Raw genomic sequence first — 12,787 nt, 5'->3', positions numbered from 1 at the left:
ACCAGCAAAGCACCCCCACACCATAACACCTCCTCCTCCATGCTTCACGGTGGGAAATACATAAGCGGAGATCATCCGTTCACCCACACCGCATCTCACAAAGCCACGGCGGTTGGAACCAAAAATCTCCAATTTGGACTCCAGACCAAAGGACACATTTCTACCAGTCTAATGTCCATTGCTCGTGTTTCTTGGCCCATGCAAGTCTCTTCTTATTATTGGTGTCCTTTGCAGCAATTCGATCATGAAGGCCTGATTCACACAGGCTCCTCTGAACAGTTGATGTTGAGATGTGTCTGTTACTTGAACTCTGTGAAGCATTTATTTGGGCTGCAATTTCTGAGGCTGGTAACTCTAATGAACGTATGCTCTGCAGCAGAGGTAACTCTGGGTCTTCCATTCCTGTAGCGGTCCTCATGAGAGCCAGTTTCATCAAATCGCTTGATGGTTTTTGCGACTGCACTTGAAGAAACTTTCAAAGTTCTTGAAATTAACTGACCTTCATGTCTTAAAGTAATGATGGACTGTTGTTTCTTTTTGCTTATTTAAACTGTTCTTGCCATAATATGGACTTGGTCTTTTACCAAATAGGGCTACCTTCTGTATACCCCCCCTACCTTGTCACAACACAACAGATTGGCTCAAACACACTGAGAAGGAAATAAATTCCACAAATGAACCTTTAAGAAGGCACACCTGTTAATTGAAATGCATTCCAGGTGACTACCTCATGAAGCTGGTTGAGAGATTGCCAAGAGTGTGCAAAGATGTCATCAAGGCAAAGGGTGGCTATTTTGAAGTATGTCTGCATTAAAGTCCCCGGCCACTAGGAGCACCGCTTCTGGATGAGCTTTTTCTTGTTTGCTTATGGCCTTATACAGCTTGTTGAGTGCGGTCTTAGTGCCAGCATCGGTTTGTGGTGGTAAATAGATGGCTACGAATAATATAGATGAGAAGTCTCTTGGTAGATAGTGTGGTCTACAGCTTATCATGACGTACTTTACCTCAGGTTAGCAATACCTTGAGACTTCTTTAATATTAGACATTGCGCACCAAGAGTTATTGACGAATAGACACACACCCCCGCCCCTCGTCTTACCAGACGTAGCTGCTCTGTCCTGCCGATGCACGGAAAACCCAGCCAGCTCTATATTATCCGTGTCGTCGTTCAGTCACAACTCGGTGAAACATAAGATATTACAGTTTTTAATGTCCCGTTGGTAGAATAGTCTCGACTGTAGATCATCAAGTTTGTTTTCCATTCATTGCAAGTTGGCCATTTACTCACTCGCCTCCCAATCCTCACAAGGCACCCCGACCTTCTCCCTCTGTATCTCCGCCTTTTCTTCACACGAATGACAGGGATTTGGGCCTGGTCTCCGGAAAGCAGTATATCCTTCGCGTCGGACTCATTAAATAAATCTTTGTCCAGTTTGAGGTGAGTAATCGTTGTTCTGATGTCCCGAAGCTCTTTTTGGTCATAAGAGACGGTAGCAGCAACTTTATGTACAAAATGAATTACAAACAATGTGAAAAAACAAACAAAATAGCACAGTTGGTTAGGAGCCTGTAAAACAGCAGCCATCCCCTCCGGTGCCATTATTATATTTATGATAACTCCTTTTCTCACCCCACTGATCTTACATTGATGTTTACCTGGTACTCACTCTTAGTTGTATTTGTTTACAAGAACAGCAGATAGCCAACATTATTATTCATCAATTCCCCATAAGACTTAGAGATGAGTTAAAGTCGGAGAGCTTTAGACAGTAAATCACCACAGTGTTGAGTAGCTACTTCTCTCCCTCCCTTCACTCACCTCCCCAACTTCTATGCACAAAGCCATCTATAATCTAGACTGGGTCAGCCTGCTGTGACCCACATACTGGTCCTTATTTCATATCAGAGTGACTCATCTGAGCAACCATGAACTCACATATTCCTCATGATTACAGATCTACAGTATATTCACACCTCTATGTTTGCCAGGTTTTGATAGCAGATATGGAACTTTAGATGGGCAATCAAATATGATGAAAGGAGAGGCTTCCTAGAATATCTTCTACTTCGACAAGTATCAAAAAAACTAACACACGCACGCACACACCCACGCACACACCCACGCACACACCCACACACCCACACACACACACACACACACACACACACACACACACACACACACACACACACACACACACACACACACACACACACACACACACACACACACACACACACTTGCAGTTAAACTCAGGAATATTGAGCATGACAGTACGCCAGTTTAATTAACTTCATCACCTCTCTATGTTCCATGTAGAGGAGTAATTTCCTGGTTCTGCCAATTGCTTCTCGCGCTTCTCTTACATGCACACCAATTAGGTGATCATTTAAAGTTTTAAAATATTTTGTCAAAAATAAATAACCCATTGGTATTGAACTAATTTTGCAATGTCCCCTGTGTTTGTGAGGTCATTATTCTGTTTTGATCTGTTGGAGCTATCTGTTTCAGACACACCACTCTGTTATTACGCCAGTTCTTCTTCAGAGCAGCCCGATTGGCAACCATTCCAGAACTCATTGATGTTTATTGGATGTCATAAACATGTCTGCTTACTTATGAGGAATAAGCCATAAGCTCTGAATGGGATTCAGTGAGGCTTTGCTCAGAGAGAGAGAGAGAGAGAGAGAGAGAGAGAGAGAGAGAGAGAGAGAGAGAGAGACAGACAGACAGACAGACAGACAGACAGACAGACAGACAGACAGACAGACAGACAGACAGACAGACAGACAGACAGACAGAGAGAGAGAGAGAGAGAGAGAGAGAGAGAGAGAGAGAGAGAGAGAGAGAGAGAGAGAGAGAGAGAGAGAGAGAGAGAGAGAGAGAGAGAGAGAGAGAGATTGTGTTTGTTATCATGTGCTCTGGCCTTTCACAAACTACATTTCCCATCGATTAGCTGCCTTTTCCGGCTTTGCCGTCCTGTGACATGTTTTCATGGATTAGAAATTAATTTGATCAAGGTGAAAGGGAGCAGTGAGAAAGCTCTCTGTGGATTTCCAGGCGTTTTAATCACTGACACACTATGGTGCAAACTATTTGTGTCTCCACAGCACTGATTTAATCACGGTTGCTTCAGAAAGGAAATCTGAGGGACTTTTTGAAGGTCAGTTTTGAAATACTTACTTGTCATAAGGCTGGTACGGCTGTAACATCGACCCATGTGACATGGGTCCTTTTCATAACAGGTTTCTGTTTTTCTGAAAATAAGATATGACATTTTGTTAAGCACGCACAACAGCTTTCACCTTTAAAGCACAGTTATGTTCTGACAGATAACATTAATTCCATTCCCTGTTAAAGTAAATGGGTCACGGGAGGCTGCTCTTCAATTCAAACACAAGATACAAGTCATGCTATTTTCATAAACCTTATCTCAACCCCTTACTTAACATCCTACTTATTAACCTGTCTGAGATGTCCATTCTCCTCTGTCGCATACCCTTTTATTAAGTGTTATTCATCAAGTAAACTTACAATAGAAAATGCAGGATACTTACAAATCAATGGCTGGTCCACAATATGTTGTGATGTCTGTGTTTGTGCTGGTCACTTGGTTACTGCAGTAAAGCTGAATGGGGTGTGCCAATGTGGACGTGGCAACGTGATAATGAGGGATTGATGCTGTTGAGTTAGTAGCTGAGCTCAGCAAGCAAACCAACTTAACTTTCTCTAATGCTTAGTGGCTAAAGCATAGTAATTTACCATTAGAGTAATGGAATTTGCAATATTTGTGTAGTGGTCGACAAAATAATAATACTGTTTTTTTCAATTGCTAACACACTAAAATGACATGCACAGCACAATTATTTAAACTGACACACAGAGAGCAAAACCTCTTCTCAAGTCTCCAAAAGTCTAAACACATTTTTTGCTTTACACACATTTTGCAATTCAAAATGGCACTTTTTAAATGCACTGCACACGGTACTCTGCATAAGACACAACAATCTGACATAAAGTCACATGTTTGCCATTTCAAAACACTGCCATTCAAAATGACACTAAATGAGCTAATTGGCCAATACATGTGCCACCTGGCCAAACACCTCAATGGTTAATTGTTACCACTTCAATCAGGAAGTAAGCACTATGAAAAGACCACAGGTGAGCACCTTTTGTTTTACAACAACAATGGAAGACTTGCAGAGAGAGGAAGAGGAAGAGGGAGGGTGAGAATGAGAATGAGAGGGGGAGGAAGAGTGAGAGTGAGAGGTAGGGGTAGAGCCGGTAGAGGAGTTCATGGCCAAAGAAGACAACAACTTTCAAATGAAATCAGAGCAACCTTAGTTGATCATGTCATCAACCATGGGCTGACAATGCGAGAGGCTGGACAGAGAGTGCAGCCCAATTTGAGCCGTTTTACTGTCGCCTGTGTCATCCGGACATTTAGACTGGAGTACAGGTATGTAACCAACATTTCTTTCACACTATGTAGTACACCCCATGTCATAGTGTATCAGTTGGGTGACACCTGTTTACTTCATGAATGGCTGATGTCATACACTAACTGCACAAGTTTCCTGTACAATTTACTCTACTGTGGGGGAAATATCTTTAGGCTGCATTGTCCAAGCCCTATATTTTAGTTTTTTAGTTTTTCTAAAGGACTGAGAGACGCAACCATAGTCCCCTGTAGCTCAGTTGGTAGAGCATGGCACTTACAACGCCAGGGTTGTGAGTTCGTTTTCCACGGGGGGGCAGTATGAAAATGTATGCACTCACTAACTGTAAGTCGCTCTGGATAAGAGCGTCTGCTAAATGACTAAAATGTAAATGTAACCATGGTGGAGGAAGGGGCCAAATGTTCACCGGGGTACAGGAAGCTGCCATTGTAAACTTGGTTTTGGAAAATAATTAAATCAGATTACGAGAAATTCAAAGCCACATCATCCAAGACAACACCATATTCAACAACATTCAACGAGTCAGTCTGTCCATATTGGCTCGCATTCTCAAGCGAAACCAAATCAGAATGAAACAACTTTATAAGGTGCAGTTTGAGAGAAACTCTCAAAGAACCAAAGAGGTCAGACGACCATATGTAGATGTAAGTACAATATTGACTGCAGTGCACTACACGCAACATTGTTTCCCAGTGTACTGGATAACACCATATTGACAGCTTCTGTTCTTTGTTTTCAGGGAGTACTGGAAATGGATGCTCATGCAATCCCACATGAGTTCATCTTTATAGATGAGGCTGGGTTCAACCTAGCAAAGACCAGAAAAAGGGGGAGAAACGTCATTGGCCACAGAGTCATTATAGATGTTCCTGGCCAACGTGGTGGGAACATCACAATGTGCGCTGCCATCTCCAATACGCATGGTGTCCTCCACCGTCATGCCAACCTTGGACCATACAACATAGCCCATATTCTCACATTTCTGGACAGACTCCACAACATTCTCATACCACCAGAGCGTATGAATGATGCAGACCATCTACGTTGTAGTATGGGACAACTTGAGCTTTCATCGTGCAGCCCCAGTCCAAAACCGGTTTTCTGACCACCCACCATTTCTCGTGCAATACCTCCCACCATACTCACCATTTCTGAACCCCATAGAATAATTATTTTCGGCATGGCGGTGGAAGGTATATGACCGGCAGCCCTTTGTGCGCATGCCTCTTGTGCAGGCTATGAAAGAGGCATGTGATGAGATTGATGTGGGTGCGATTCAGGGATGGATAAGGCACTCAAGGCGCTTCTTCCCTCGATGTCTGGCAAGGGAAGATATTGCCTGTGATGTGGACGAGGCATTGTGGCCAGACCCAGCTGTGCGGCAAGATGCTGCCTAATTATTTTTCTTGCCTCTTTTTTTTTCTCTATATTTTTTATATATTTTTTCTGCAATTTTCTTTTTCAGTTTACTGTTTTTTGTGAGCATATTTTTGTTCAGTCCAATGTAAATATATCTGCTGTGCATATGTTGCACTGACTTGTTTGGTAAAAAAATTAATTGTTTCAACAGCATGTGTGTGTATCTGTAAATATTTCTGTGCATGTGAACAATCTGAAGAATTTTCTACAATTTGAACTATTTTAGTATTATGGCAAAGCATACTAAAGATGAGAGTGCTTTTCATTATGCCCAACAGTGTGCAGTTGGTTAGACAAAAATCTGGTAATATGAATGAAGTGTGTGCCATGTCGTGCAAATGTTTGATTTTGATAATGCTATATGTAGTTTTGGCTGCAGTGCTTCATTTTGCAGGATATATGAGGTATTTTGCAGTTTGGGTGTGTGGTTTTGTGAATTGTGTTAAGTATTTTGATAAAACCAGCCTAGTTTGCAAAATTGTGTTTTAGCAATCGGGAAAAACTGTAATAATAATCTGCACTTTTCAATTTGGGTTTTTATCGAGACTATAAAATGTATTGGATTGAACTGGAGTGCTAATTTCACAGCAATTAAATCTGAATATGTATTCAATATGGTCTGTTTGATTAGGTACTATGTCTGCTAGTGCTCAACTCTTGCCATCTCCTTCATTGAAAACTGCTGCTGTAGCAGAGCCTACTTAGCATCTGTAACAAGCCAATTACATATTTGCAAACTTGTCCTAAAGTGTCACTTCCAAGACTAAATGCTAATAGCTACTCAGGGGAAATAATTGTAATTGCCCCAGCTGAAATGCTAATGACAACGTGATTAAAACAACTCTTATTAAATTAAGGAACATTCTCAGTTGAAGATAACTTTCTCCTGCAATTGTATTATAGGGAAAGGGATTAGATTAACATATCAACCCAGTTAAACACCTCTGGGTGTTAGGCTATGGTTCAACCCAGCACTCAGAGAAACAAACACGACAAAGGGAGTGGAAGAAACAAAAATATTTAATAAAAGTTAAAATTGTCTTAGTCCAAAAACAACTGAAGTAAAGGAACAGAGTGGGCTAGTCGGCTCCGGAGGAAGGAGAGGCTGAGGCAGGCAGGCAGGCAGGCAGGCAGGCAGGCCGACAGGCAGGAAGGCAGGCAGGTTGGGAGGTATGTCCGAAACTAAAGACAAAACAAATGACAGGTAAAGGAGAGTGGAGAGCCAGGCTGAAGACAAAGACAAAATAACTTTACTGGTGAGCCAAGTTACCGCTCTGGTAAGAACAACGATCTGGCGCCGGTGGAGAGCCATGCCCCGGAATTAGTAGTGCAGGTTGATTAGAGAATAGGATGCAGCTGCGTAGGCAGGAATCACTGGAAACAACCCGCAGCTGCACAGGAGAGGCAGATCCTGAGCACGCCCCTGATCCACTCCAGACACACCCACATAAAGGGGACAAACACACATACAGATACAACAGACACAGAGGGGACAAAACAAGGAGGAAGGGAAACAGAAAAGGGAGAGACAAGCTGCCCACATAACAGTACCCCCCCTCAATGGTCGCCACCTGGCGACCCACCAGGCCTGTCAGGGTTGTCGTGATGGAAGTCCGTGATCAACTGAGGATCCAACACAAAACGCTTAGGGACCCAAGACCTCTCCTCTGGTCCATAACCTTCCCAATCGACTAGGTATTGGAGACCCCTACCCCGCCTCCGAGAGTCCAGTAGCCTACTGACGGTGTAGGCCGGATGGTCGTCAATGAGACGAACAGGTGGAGGTGGAACAGCCGGCGGACACAAAAGGCTGGAGGACACAGGTTTCAGTTGGGAGACGTGGAAAGTAGGGTGTATCTTCATGGCTGAAGGCAACTTCAAACGAACCGCAGCGGGGTTAATGATGGACTCCACCACAAACGGACCCAGGTACCGAGGAGACAGCTTGCGTGATTTGGTACGAAGAGGTACGTTCTTAGACGACAGCCAAACCTCTTGACCAGGATGAAACACAGGTGCGGGAGTCCTGCTCCTATCCGCTGTCATCTTGTTCCTGTCGGTGGTCCGAAGCAACGCTTCCCGAGCGTCGCGCCACACTCTCTGGCAGCGGTGGAGGTTCTCCTGAACCGAAGGAACAGCCAATTCCTTCTCCTGAGCAGGAAACAGAGGGGGTTGATAACCCATGGTAACTTCGAAGGGTGAAAGACCAGTGGCAGAGGTGGTGAGGGAGTTGTGGGCGTACTCTATCCAAGGCAGATGTTTGGCCCAGGATGATGGATGTTGAGCAGCCACACAACGAAGGGTTGCTTCGAGGTCTTGATTGGCTCTTTCTGTTTGACCGTTGGTCTGGGGATGAAACCCTGAGGACAGACTAACGGAAGCACCCAAAGCAGAACAGAAAACCTTCCAAACACGGGAAGTAAACTGTGGGCCTCTATCAGATACGATGTCCACAGGTATTCCATGGGGACGGAATACATGTTGGACTAGGAGGTCCGCTGTCTCACTGGCAGACGGTAATTTTGGTAATGCTATATAGTGAACAGATTTAGAGAATCTGTCCACAATGGTAAGTATAGTATCATTACCTTCAGACTTGGGTAGGCCGGTGACAAAATCCATGGCTATGTGGGACCAGGGACGGCTGGGAACTGGGAGGGGTAGCAGCAGCCCCGAAGGGGACTGATGGGAGGCTTTGCCTCGAGCACAGGTTGAACAGGCTGCCACAAAAGCCCGAACGTCAGTCTCCATTGAAGGCCACCAAAAATGTCTCCTAAGCAGCGTCAACGTGCGTCTCATCCCAGGGTGACCAGCAAAACGGGAGGTGTGAATCCACTGCAACACCTGAGACCGGACCGTCTCGGGAACAAAGAGTAGGTTGGGAGGTCCATCACCCGGTCCCGGGTCCGTGGCAAGTGCAGTCTTCACAAGAGACTCGATCTCCCACTGAACAGCCGCCACGACGCATGAGGAAGGCAGGACTGCCTCAGGCTCGCTGGTCTCCGAAGGGTCAGCAAACTGGCGGGACAAAGCATCTGGTTTAACATTTCTTGACCCCCGGTCTGTATGTAAGAATAAAGTTAAACCTACTAAAAAACAGGGCCCATCTGGCTTGGCGTGAGTTGAGTCTCTTAGTGGCTTGGATGTAAGCCAAGTTCTTGTGGTCTGTCCAGACCACAAACGGCAGTTCAGCTCCATCCAGCCAGTGCCGCCATTCTTCCAGTGCTAGCTTGACCGCCAGCAGTTCTCGGTTTCCAACGTCGTAATTCCGTTCTGTGGGTGACAATTTTTTGGAGAAAAAAGCACAGGGGTGAAGCTTTTGGTCAGTGGGGAGCGCTGGGAGAGGACGGCTCCCACACCTGAGTCCGACGCGTCCCACCTCCACAACAAACTGCAGAGAGGTATTGGGGTGTATCAACACAGGGGAGGTGGAAAACAGTTCCTTCAAAACCCCTACCGCCTGCTCCGCCTCAGGGGACCACAGAAAAGGGACTCTTGGGGATGTGAGTCTAGTAAGGGGTGCCACCACTTTACTAAAACCCTTAATGAACCTACGGTAGAAGTTAGCAAAGCCCAAAAATCGTTGAAGTTGCTTACGGGTGGTGGGTATGGGCCATTCCGTCACTGCCCGGATCTTCTCGGGGTCCGCCTTCACCTGCCCGCTCTCAATGATGAAACCAAGGAACGATGTAGACTGTTTGTGGAACTCACACTTCTCTGCTTTGACATACAGCTTGTTTTCCAAGAGCCGTTGAAGGACTTGACGGACGTGTGACTCATGCTCCTCGGGTGACTTGGAAAAAACAAGAATATCATCCAGGTATACAAAGACAAAACGGTTCAAAAAATCCCTAAGAACATCGTTCACCATGGCTTGGAAAACAGCAGGGGCGTTTGAGAGCCCAAAGGGCATGACCAAATACTCAAAATGTCCCAGTGGAGTGTTGAAAGCGGTTTTCCACTCATCTCCCTTACGGATCCGGACAAGGTGATAAGCGTTCCTGAGGTCGAGCTTGGAGAAAACTGTGGCGCCATGCAGAGGTTCAAAAGCAGAGTTGATGAGTGGAAGGGGATACTTGTTTTTAACAGTTATGTTGTTTAAACCCCTGAAATCGATACAGGGGCGTAACGACTTGTCCTTCTTTTCCACGAAAAAGAAACCTGCACCCAAAGGAGACGACGAGGGACGGATTATGCCCGAGACCAGAGAATCACCAATGTACTGCTCCATTGCCTCTCTTTCCGGTCGGGACAGATTGTATAAGCGACTAGAGGGCAAGGGAGCACCAGGAAGCAGTTCAATAGGGCAATCATAAGGCCTATGTGGTGGTAGAGACAGAGCCTTGTCCTTACTGAAAACCTCCGCTAAGTCATGGTATTCTTTGGGGACAGATGACAGATCAAGAGGAGCTGAGGGATGAGTTGGGTTACACTTAGTGGGGGGAACCGCTGACCTAAGGCACTCTGAATGGCAGTTAGTGCTCCAACTGAGAATGGTGTGACGTGTCCAATCAATTTGTGGGTTGTGAAGAGCCAACCAGGGGAAGCCAAGGATTAGGGGAGGTAGCTGAGCCAGACATAACTCTTAGCTGAATGCTTTCACAATGATTGCCAGAAATCACTAGGGAAACGGGGGGTGGTTTGATGAGTTATCTCCGCGAGGAGGCGCCCATCAAGGGCTGTGACCCGAATGGGGGTAGGTAGTGGCTCCATGGGGATACGAGCTTGTGTAACGAACTGGTGGCTAATAAAGTTGTCTTCTGCACCTGAGTCTATGAGAGCTGAGAGTGGCAGGGAATGACTCTGGAAACGTAAGGTTACAGGTACTTGTAATCGGGGAATGATGGGTTCAGGATCTAACTCTGGGCTCGCAAGTAGACCCACCGTTACGAGCGAGCCTTGTCTTTTGGCCGCTTAGGGCATGTAGCCAGAATGTGTGTGGCGTCTCCACAGTACAGGCACTCACCCGCCTGGAGGCGCCGTTGCCGTTCTGCTGGAGGTAGTCGAGCTCGACCCACTTGCATAGGTTCCTCCTCTGTGCTCGGGATGGAATCAGGAATAAGAAGCTGCCGGCTCCGGGAGGCGAGACTCGAGTGGTTGAAGGCTGGGGAACTCGTCCTCCCTAGATGCGGCCGACCGCCTCTCTCCCGACGCCTCTCCCGCAACCGGTTGTCTAGCTTAATGGACAGGGAAACGAGAGAATGTAAATCATGTGGCTCGTCACGAGCAGCCAGTTCATCCTTAATGGCTTCATTCAAACCGTTTAGAAATGCTCCTTGAAGTGCCACATTGTTCCACTTGGAGTCCGCTGCCAAAGTCCAGAACTCAATTGAGTACTCAGCCACACTGTTAGAACCCTGCCTCAAATTAAAAAGTATCTTGGAGGAATTACCCACATGGTCAGGATGGTCAAAAACAGTCTTCAATTTAGCAGAAAAATCAGCGAAAGTCAATCCAGTCAAAGTTTGATTTGAGCACACAGCCTCAGCCCAAACCAGAGCTCTCCCTCTTAACAGCCCCAGAACATAATGTACCTTAGAGGAATCAGTAGAAAATGACAGTGGTCTCTGCCGAAAAAATCAAGTCACACTGAAGCAAAAATCCCCGGCACTTGTCCAATTCTCCATTGAACGGTTCAGGCGACGTGACAGGGGGTTCCCGATGGAACGAAGCCTGCATCATGTCCGAGGAACCAACTTGGGGTGCATCAAACTGGGGGTCAGAGAGAGATGGAGAACTGATAACAGACAATTTAGAGACTTGTGTAGTTAACTGAGTCACCTGGTTCAGCAGTTGATGATTATTTTCCAAAAGAGTCCGAATCAGTTGGTCATGCTGTCCTAGCAACGTTCCTTGAGCCTGGATAGCTTGTTGGAAGCTGTCTTCGTTTGCCCCGTGCTGTCTCTCTGTTGGGTCCATGGCCAGATCGTTCTGTTAGGCTATGGTTCAACCCAGCACTCAGAGAAACAAACACGACAAAGGGAGTGGAAGAAACAAAAATATTTAATAAAAGTTAAAATTGTCTTAGTCCAAAAACAACTGAAGTAAAGGAACAGAGTGGGCTAGTCGGCTCCGGAGGAAGGAGAGGCTGAGGCAGGCAGGCAGGCAGGCAGGCAGGCAGGCCGACAGGCAGGAAGGCAGGCAGGTTGGGAGGTATGTCCGAAACTAAAGACAAAACAAATGACAGGTAAAGGAGAGTGGAGAGCCAGGCTGAAGACAAAGACAAAATAACTTTACTGGTGAGCCAAGTTACCGCTCTGGTAAGAACAACGATCTGGCGCCGGTGGAGAGCCATGCCCCGGAATTAGTAGTGCAGGTTGATTAGAGAATAGGATGCAGCTGCGTAGGCAGGAATCACTGGAAACAACCCGCAGCTGCACAGGAGAGGCAGATCCTGAGCACGCCCCCTGATCCACTCCAGACACACCCACATAAAGGGGACAAACACACATACAGATACAACAGACACAGAGGGGACAAAACAAGGAGGAAGGGAAACAGAAAAGGGAGAGACAAGCCGCCCACATAACACTGGGCCCTGGCAGAAAGATCTAGTGGAAGGTCTCATTTAAAAGCTTGGTCTGTCATCTCATCCCATTGCCCTCCGATCGATGCTACTCTCATTAATTCTATAGTCTAAGACATTGGGGGAGTTGGGGGGCGGTTGGGGTGCTAAGCTGACATGGAATTGTTTTAAAATGGTCATACTATGGATCATTTAGCTATTTGATATTTAATTTTAGGACCTCTTTAGGTATAAAAAAAATAACTAAAATATAGATCTTGTCCTTTACTACTAAAGCCCATAGAAACGCATTGAATAACACATTCATAAATGGCAAAAAGGACCGTCAAAAAATTATACATAAGAAACAAGGTTTTGAAGTGTCTGTCCTAAATCTAG

This window comes from Coregonus clupeaformis, chromosome 16 (genome assembly GCF_020615455.1).
Source record: "Coregonus clupeaformis isolate EN_2021a chromosome 16, ASM2061545v1, whole genome shotgun sequence".
In the NCBI taxonomy this organism is placed as follows: Eukaryota; Metazoa; Chordata; class Actinopteri; order Salmoniformes; family Salmonidae; genus Coregonus; species Coregonus clupeaformis.
Note: the sequence above shows the minus strand (reverse complement) of the source record.